The 8,208-nt window shown below is 30.8% G+C and overlaps 1 long non-coding RNA gene across 1 annotated transcript; it reads left to right on the forward strand.

Annotated features, from left to right (window-relative positions):
- The first annotated feature begins 6,743 nt into the window (after positions 1–6,743).
- LOC149516137 (uncharacterized) lies at positions 6,744–7,859 on the forward strand. Its single transcript, XR_016346371.1, has 2 exons — positions 6,744–7,095; positions 7,262–7,859. It is a non-coding gene; the product is annotated as an uncharacterized LOC149516137 (long non-coding RNA).
- The last annotated feature ends 349 nt before the right edge of the window (positions 7,860–8,208 follow it).

The raw sequence follows: 8,208 nt of genomic DNA on the forward strand, positions 1-8,208 counted from the left end.
TTTAAAAATTAGTGATTACTATTTAGAATGAATGTATGAATCACAGCTGGGTTTTCCAAAAGAATGCAATGGTTTGGCATATCATAATCTTAGTTATCAAAGGGAATATCAATGTCTCTTCATTTAGGCTTACAAATGAATATGATCTTTTAAAGTACAATCTATTTTGGCACTCTTTTAAGTTCTTGATATATGGTAGTTTAACATATACCAAAACTAGTCATGCAAGGCTTCAAGTTTTGGGAAATAAAGAAAAGGTTTAGATTTTAGAACAATTCTTAAAAATAGGGTTAATCAAAGTCTTCAATGCATCAAGGTTCATTTGAAAATGCTTATTGCATCAATTAGTTTCATAAGTTGCTTTCAAATTTTTACTTTTACTCTAGAGTACCCTTTCGGGTTTTCACCCTAGAGCCTTATTTTTTATTTATTTATGATTATTTCACTATGCATTTGAGCACACAAAATTCATCTAAAACCAAATTGATGGTTTTCCTAAGGAACAAGTTTTCCAACTTAGGTATCTAAACATAATCAAAATGAACTTTCCAAAAGATATAACATAGGTTGGGGTTTGAAGTTTTGAAAGAAATAATAAACAAGCCTAAAATACATGTTTAAGGGTAATTGAACCAAGAATAATTTTTTCAAAAGAAACTTTCCTTTCTTACAAACATGCATTTTTCATCATTTTTCTTCTTTATCATTTTTTCTTTTTTCTTTTTTTTCTTTTTCCTTTCCCTCCTGTTTTTTGTATGAGTTCAAAAACTTTGGAACTCAACTTATTTCAAACTTGCCCCTTAACATAAAGTATTATTTCCTAGCCCCTCAACATAAGATTTAAATGCCTCTTTGAATATATCCCTTTTTTTTTTAACTTGGCCCCAAATTTGCGGATGATCTTGGTTTGGGTTCAGAAAGAAAAATCGATAAGCTCAAAATAGGTAGCAAAATGATATTTTCTTTTTTGGTGAAAGGAATTTGAATGATGGCCATTTCTTATTTCAAGTATGGATACTTCCATTGAAAAGTAATTCTCTAAAGATGATTTTTTTCTCATTGATTTTAGCTTCATTTAAATGTCTCACATGCATTACGTCATAATCATCTTTTTTTTACAACTCATACTCACAATGCATTTTCTCAAATTTTTACTCAAGTGAAGCTTAAAAGTCTTCCTTATCACCATCCATTTAGATGTTCATCAATCAAAATAGTAAAAAAAAAGTTTATTTGAGACATCAAGTAAATTTAGCTTTTTCAGTAGATTTGCCTCAAGATAAGGTTGAAGGATCACTTGATGAAGGACTAAAAAGAAGAGGAATGATGCATAAACCAAGATATTGAACAACTTGAGAAAATATGGTTTGTGAGAATTAGGGATTTGGGTGGTGAAGAGCTTGAAATAGCCTTGACATTCATTAAATCACCAAAATCCAAAAGTTTAGGAAAGTGCCTTAAAAGATTTACAAATTAAATGACCATCTTATTGCTCATAGCCCAAATGAATATCAATGATTTTTTAAGGTTCATCATGGTAATGTGGAGTGATGCTTCCATCACTAAAGATTTTCAAAGTTTTTAATCTTCCAATTGAAAAGAATGAAATGTTCAGGGTAATGGCTCATAATGCTCATTCTTAATAGTAATCACCAAATATTTTGGGATTTTTTCACATGCATTTGAAAAATTAATTATGTAGGAATCCAAACAATTAAAATTGAAAAAAACAAAAAACTTATTACAAACTTCTAAAATTTTTCCACAATGCTTGTTCAAGAAACACAGAAACATCAACTTATGACAAATTAGATTTCCATTACTTAAAAAGTTCTTGGGTCAATGTGCCACTATGAATGAAACTTTCAATCTTCTCTTTCAATTCCCTACATTTCTCAATTGAGTGCCCAATTGCTCCCATGTGATAATCATATTTACTGTTTAGATCATAACTCTTCGTCGATGGATTTAGAATTACTTTCGAAGGTACTAGGTGAGGTACTGGTACTTTACTAATAGAGATAAAAAATCAAAAACTAGAATTGAGATTTTTTCAAGAATGTTTCTTGATCTCTTTTTACTGTTCAATGGTTGGGTAATAGATCGGGGATAAGGTTTGTGAAAATAAAGATTTTGAGTAAGGTTATTTATGGTAGGGTAACAAGGTTGGTAAAGATGTTATGGGGTTAAGTTTCAAACTTGTTCCCCTTCATAAATCATGGCTTGGACATTTCTTTTTTTCATTCTCGGTGCACTAACTTCTTTTACAATAGCTATATCATCACTTTTAAGCTTCTCATTTTTATGACATTTTCTATTATCTTTCTAAATAAGACCATGTTAGCAAAATTTTTAGTTGTATTTTTGATCATCCTCTCATAATATGAAGCTTTAAGAGTGTTAACAAACAAAACTATAATTTTTTTTCGATTAGAGGTGGTTGAACTTGGGTAGCAATATCTCTCCATATTTGAGCATATTCTCTAAAGCTCTCAACATCCTTCTTCTTCATGCTTTGTAAAGACAACCAATTTTGGAGCCAATACCACGATTTACTTGTATTGGGTTACAAATGCCTTAATCAGTTCTTTTTTATAAAGTGATACGAGTTTTATCTAATTGAGTATACCACCTAGTAATGGACCTCGTAAGACTGTCTTAGAATATAAAAAAATAGAAGCTTGTTATCACTGGCATAGGCAACCATTTTTTCTACAAATACATAGTGATATAGATCATTGGACATTAGTCCCATCATATTTTTTGAATTTTGAGGCCTTGAACTTGGGTGAAATAATAACATCTAGTACCAAGCAAAGCTCTAATGCATCCATAGATCCATAAAAATCTATTTCTTTAATAGCTTAAAGCCTCTCCTTTATGAGTTTATTTTTCTTTGAGAATATAGATTTCCTATTGCTTCAAATGAACTTTTTTTTTTCAATTTTTTTAGCTTTTGAGGATCATTAAGAACTAAAACTGGTGTAGCCAGTGAAGGTATTTTGGGACAAGAGTATGCCCACAAAAATGGTGCTTGCTATGATTATGCCCCTTGAGATTCTTGTATGCGGGCTTTTTTCACTTTTTTCAAATTTCCCAGCATTTTCATTATTTATGCTAGATCTTCTCTTATTTTATCTTAAGCTTTCTTTATTTTCTCAATTCAGCTATGTTGTTCTGGCTCCATAAGTGGCAAATAGATTACCTTGATGATCAGGCTCTTGAACCTTTACTACCACAATTATCAAATTATGATGATGTCTAACTATAAACTTATGCAAACAAAAAATATTTATATGAATGAATGGATGCATTGAATGCTATCACGTAATAAGAAGGAAAAAAAAATCTTTAATTAAAAATTAAAAAATTGTTCTAACAAATTATCCAAAACATTACTAAAAAAAAATCCTAAAATCTATTACTTGGCCCTATATTTCAACTTCAAGATCATGGTACTACCATGAATAAATTCTACAACTATTATGATTAGGCAATAACCTTTTAACAATCTTAGGCTTTCTATCTTTCTTAAAACTCAACAGGTCAAGTCTGATCAAACTTTGCACCTTGTGTTTGAAGGCAAGGGAATTTTCTATCGAATGGCCTATATTCTTATAGTGATAATCACATTGAGCCTCAGCATCATACCATTTAGTATAATGAGGTTCTAATGGTTTTAAAAGAATTAGTATGATAAAATGATTTTGGAGAAGTAATAGGAATAGCTCACTGTAGGTCACAAAGATTGGATCAATGATGGCTCTGTTTCTTCTTACTCAATAATTTTTTAGGTTGAGCCATAGGTGGACTTATATGTGCGGGTCATAGAGTTGAAAAGGGTATATAGAGTCGAGGGTTCATTAGAAAATTTGATTATTGGATGGGCTGATAAGCATTATTCATAACTGGGCCACAGTATGGGTTTGGGCCAATCTAGAGGGGTTAAATGAGAGCAAGTCTTATTTAAAAGTGCCAAAAAGGGTTGTTGAGGATAAGGATTTGGCTATGAGCCAATCTATAGAGTTGGCATTAAGTTAGAAAGCCCTACATATTTTCTGACTTGATCTTTTCTTAGGCCATTGGATGCACTGGCATAACTTGGACTAGCATCAGTGTTGTGAGAGGCTTTTGATCTTAGGAAATTGGTTGCTTAATGTACACATGAATTGGTGAAGACTTTTGAGAATGAGCCGTTTCAAGATTTTCAACCCTTTCCACTAACTTGGCAAGCTGTATTTTCACTTCTCGTAAGTCATGCCTTAATTCTTTTTGGATAAGTTCCAAGGCCTGGATCTGCGCTTATCATTGATCATCCATATCTTTTAAATTGTTGCCCTAGATAAAGAAAAAGATTTCTATATTATGCAATACTATGATGGATTTATTACATGAATGATGATGCTTCATGAATGAATGAGATGCATAAAATGAATGAAAATATATAATCAAACAAACAAAAAAATAAAATAACTGTCATAAAATGAATGAAAATAGATAATCAAACAAACAAAAAAATAAAATAACTGTGAACCTACCTATGACTCTTATAACTAGGGAGTACCAATTAAGAATAGAGTAAGCATCCAATATGAAAGAAGAAAAAGATAAATAGGTTAGTGCATAACTCACGTATAACAAAAGGTATATTACCTAATTTTGGATCATTTCTACAAAAAGGAAGGGCATGGCTTTACCTATGGGTTAAGTCCATTATGGCTTATTATATGTGGTTTTGGATTGACTCTACAGGTTCCTAAATTATGCCTTACATCATTGTCTATCACTGATTAGTAAGGCAATCCCAATCCTCGCCCATCATAAGCTACAAACGAAAAAGATTCAATTTGACTAGGAGTATTTCATTAGTCATTGTGGAGATTATCATCCTACGATAGTGTAGGTACTTGACTCTCTTCTAAAAAGAGCAAAGCCTTGTAGAGCTCATATAATGTATATACATGTGATAATGTGTGAAGGAACACATATATTTTTATTCACAATTCTGCTAAGTGAAAGAATGATAAGAAATAAAGTAACTATCAACAAAGAATAATTCAAGATCAACCAAACCAAAAGTTAGGATAATTTAAAAATTAATTAATGGCCTGACTCTCTATGTCTTTAGTGAATTTGCTAAACTGTCATAACGTATAGCTAAACACAACCTAAGAAGTCGCCGCCAATCTTTTATTAAAGTGTGATTGGTCAATTAAGTGAATCTATCCTTATTAGGATATCCTAATTTGGGCTAAAGGTCCTTGAGGACTAAGTTTTGGTCTATTAATTAGAATAAGGTTCGGGAGTTTGGTTATGTTGAAGAAGATTATAGCACCCCCCACACTCCCATACTAAGATGGTACCATTTAATTTTAAATTATCCAATTGGTTTACGTTCTAATGGTCTTTTATCAAATGGTTCATGTATAAATATTGGAAATAATTTTTTTAAGATTTTTTCATCAATCTAGCAGAATTCTTAAAAATACTTCCTCACCTCAAGAGTTTTCAAGTATCCCATTTGTTTTCTAGAAGAGGCTCCATCATCAGAAAAATTTAATCATTTATTTTTTTTGTTAAATTTTATTTTATTGAAAATATATTTAATTCTTCCACCATTTCGGCCAAAATTGAAAATATTTTCTCACCTAGAAATCTCTTATATTATCATTTATTTGTGATTACTAAGAATTTTATCATCGAAATTTATTTTTTATTCTATAAATTTTATTTCTAAATTTTTCATAATTTAGGTCTATTTAGAAATACCTTACAAGTTTTATTTTTAACTTCTACACCATTTGAGTTAAATTTAGAATCTAAACTCTTATTAGTTTCTTCATCATTAGAAAGAAAATAATATAACAATTATTTTTTGAAGTCTTATTCAAATTCTTTCATCATTTGGGTTGAATTTAAAAAAAAAAAACTTTTTACCTATAAATTTTATGAAAATTCAACTATTTGTGATTTTTCTTAAGATTTCATCATTGGATAATTGTTAAATATTTTCATCCAAATTTTTAATTTTTAATTTTTATTTGGGAAAAGAATACAATTATTTTTATTAAAATTTTATCTAAATTATTTCATCATTTTGGTCAAATCTAGAGAAAATTTCTCAACTAGAGATTTATTAAAAATTTTTTATTTGCAATTTTCAGAAATCACATCATTGGATAATATTTAATTCATTTCCAAAATTTATTAAATTTATTTATATTTTTTATTTTAAAAATAAATAGTAATTATTCTTATTAAAACTTTATCTAAATTTTTCTTTCATTTGAGTCGAATTTAAAAATTTTTTCATTTAGAAATTTTCTAGAAGTTAAGCATTTATAATTTTTAAAAATTTCATTATCAAATAATTATTACTTATTTTCAAAAATTTTATTTTTATTTTATATTTATTATAATTTTTATAATTTTCTAAAAATTTAATCATGCAGAAAAAAAATTAAGAAAACAATTAAACAAACAAATTAATTAATTAATTAAAATAAAATAATTAAAATAATAAAAAAAAGAAATTGGCTTGGTTTAGTGGCTGGTTGCAGACTCTACGATGGCTTGGAGGCTAGGTGGCTTGGCTTGCAGCTCAAATGGCATGGCTTGGCAGTGTCATGGGTTGATGGGTTGAGTGACGGGGTTGGATAAGCTATTGGGTGATGCGCAGGTCACTAAGGCGGGTCAAAAGAACTCAACTTCTTTTCCTAAGACGGTGCCGTTTCCTTCATAGTGTAAAAGCCCTTTTTTCAAGCCTTTTCCTTCATTTTCATCTTTTCCTCTCTCTAAGAAACTAATCTCTCTTTTCTCTCTATAGGTTCTAGAGGAAATAAACCAGAGGCTTTAACATCCTAGATTTCGGCGTCGAAGCTTCAACTGCGCTGCCACTGTAGACACCGCATGCCATCACCAACTGGCCATTGATTCCCACCAAATTTCACGTCGGCGCTTGTTTTGGCCTCCTCTTTCACATGGTACAATTGGTTTATTCAAAAACTCACTAAAATTATGTCGATTAGATTTTGAAAGCCGCGGGTTCAACCTTTGAGATTTTTCCCCCACTACTCCGTTCGCCACTGCTTCAAGGTATGTTCTTACCTTTCTTATTGGCTTCCTCGTTATAAAAGTTTTAAGACTCAAATCCCCTTTGACCACTGGAGCTTGAATCTCAGAAAGGATAGGGCTTTCTTTTCCCCTTTTTTATGTTATTGTTGTGGTGTTTGTTGCTGTGTTTATCTATTTTCTTTTGCAGGTATGTGTTCGGTGGCCAAGGAGAGCTTGGGTGATGTTGATTTTGTTACTGATTTTGGAGGTTATGGGTTGTTGGTGTTTGTTTGCAGGCTCATGGCTTTCTCAAGACTGGGTTTGTTTGCTGGGTTGGTTTGCAGGGAATTGGGTTTATTTGTATGGGACTTGGTTCACGGTGGTGTAAGGTCTTTGAGTCTGCGACTCTGATGAAAAGAAGGTCGGGTACTTAGCTCTTGAGGGTAGTGGCAGTGTCCAAAGTAGGAGGAATTGTAATAGAGTTTTGGGGGAATTGATGCGGTGATGGTTTGACTAAAAAAGGGGAATAGCTTAAGGGACGATTTAGTTTAGTCGTAGGTTGCTAAATTGTTGAGTTCAAGTGACAGTAGGCTTAGCTTGGAAATTGTTGAGAATGCTGGCAAACTTAGTACTCGCTCACTGGTTGTTGAATCTTGCCAGCCTATTTTTTGCTTCTCACTATTGTGTTTCTCTAATTTACTGTAATTTTCCTCTCGTCCCCCTTTTTCTGTGTGATTTGCAAGTCCTTTTATAAGACAATGTCCAAGCTTAATTAGTATTTTGATAAGGATCAAATTCTTCAAGAATAGCTTATCTCACTAGCAGATTAGGACTAAATCCTATCTTCAAATTTTTTCATTCAATTTCAATATGAATTATCATCGGAGGATGATTATACCCCATAATTAACTTTCAGCCACCCCGTATTTTCTTTTTTCAATTATCTTCTTTTTTTTTTAAATAAAGATAAACCAACAATAAAAATAAAAGTTTAATATAGATAAATAACAAAAAATAAATAAATAAATAAATTAGATATGTACATAGATAAACAAAAAAACAATAAAATAAATTTTAAACTCAGGACAAAATGGGATATTTACAAGAAGTATTCTTGGATTGAAGAAACCAAGTCTGATTGAGATTTTAAGAAGT

This window comes from Durio zibethinus, chromosome 11 (assembly GCF_047325235.1).
Source record: "Durio zibethinus cultivar Kanyao isolate XHJ-2024 chromosome 11, ASM4732523v1, whole genome shotgun sequence".
Taxonomy (NCBI): domain Eukaryota; kingdom Viridiplantae; phylum Streptophyta; class Magnoliopsida; order Malvales; family Malvaceae; genus Durio; species Durio zibethinus.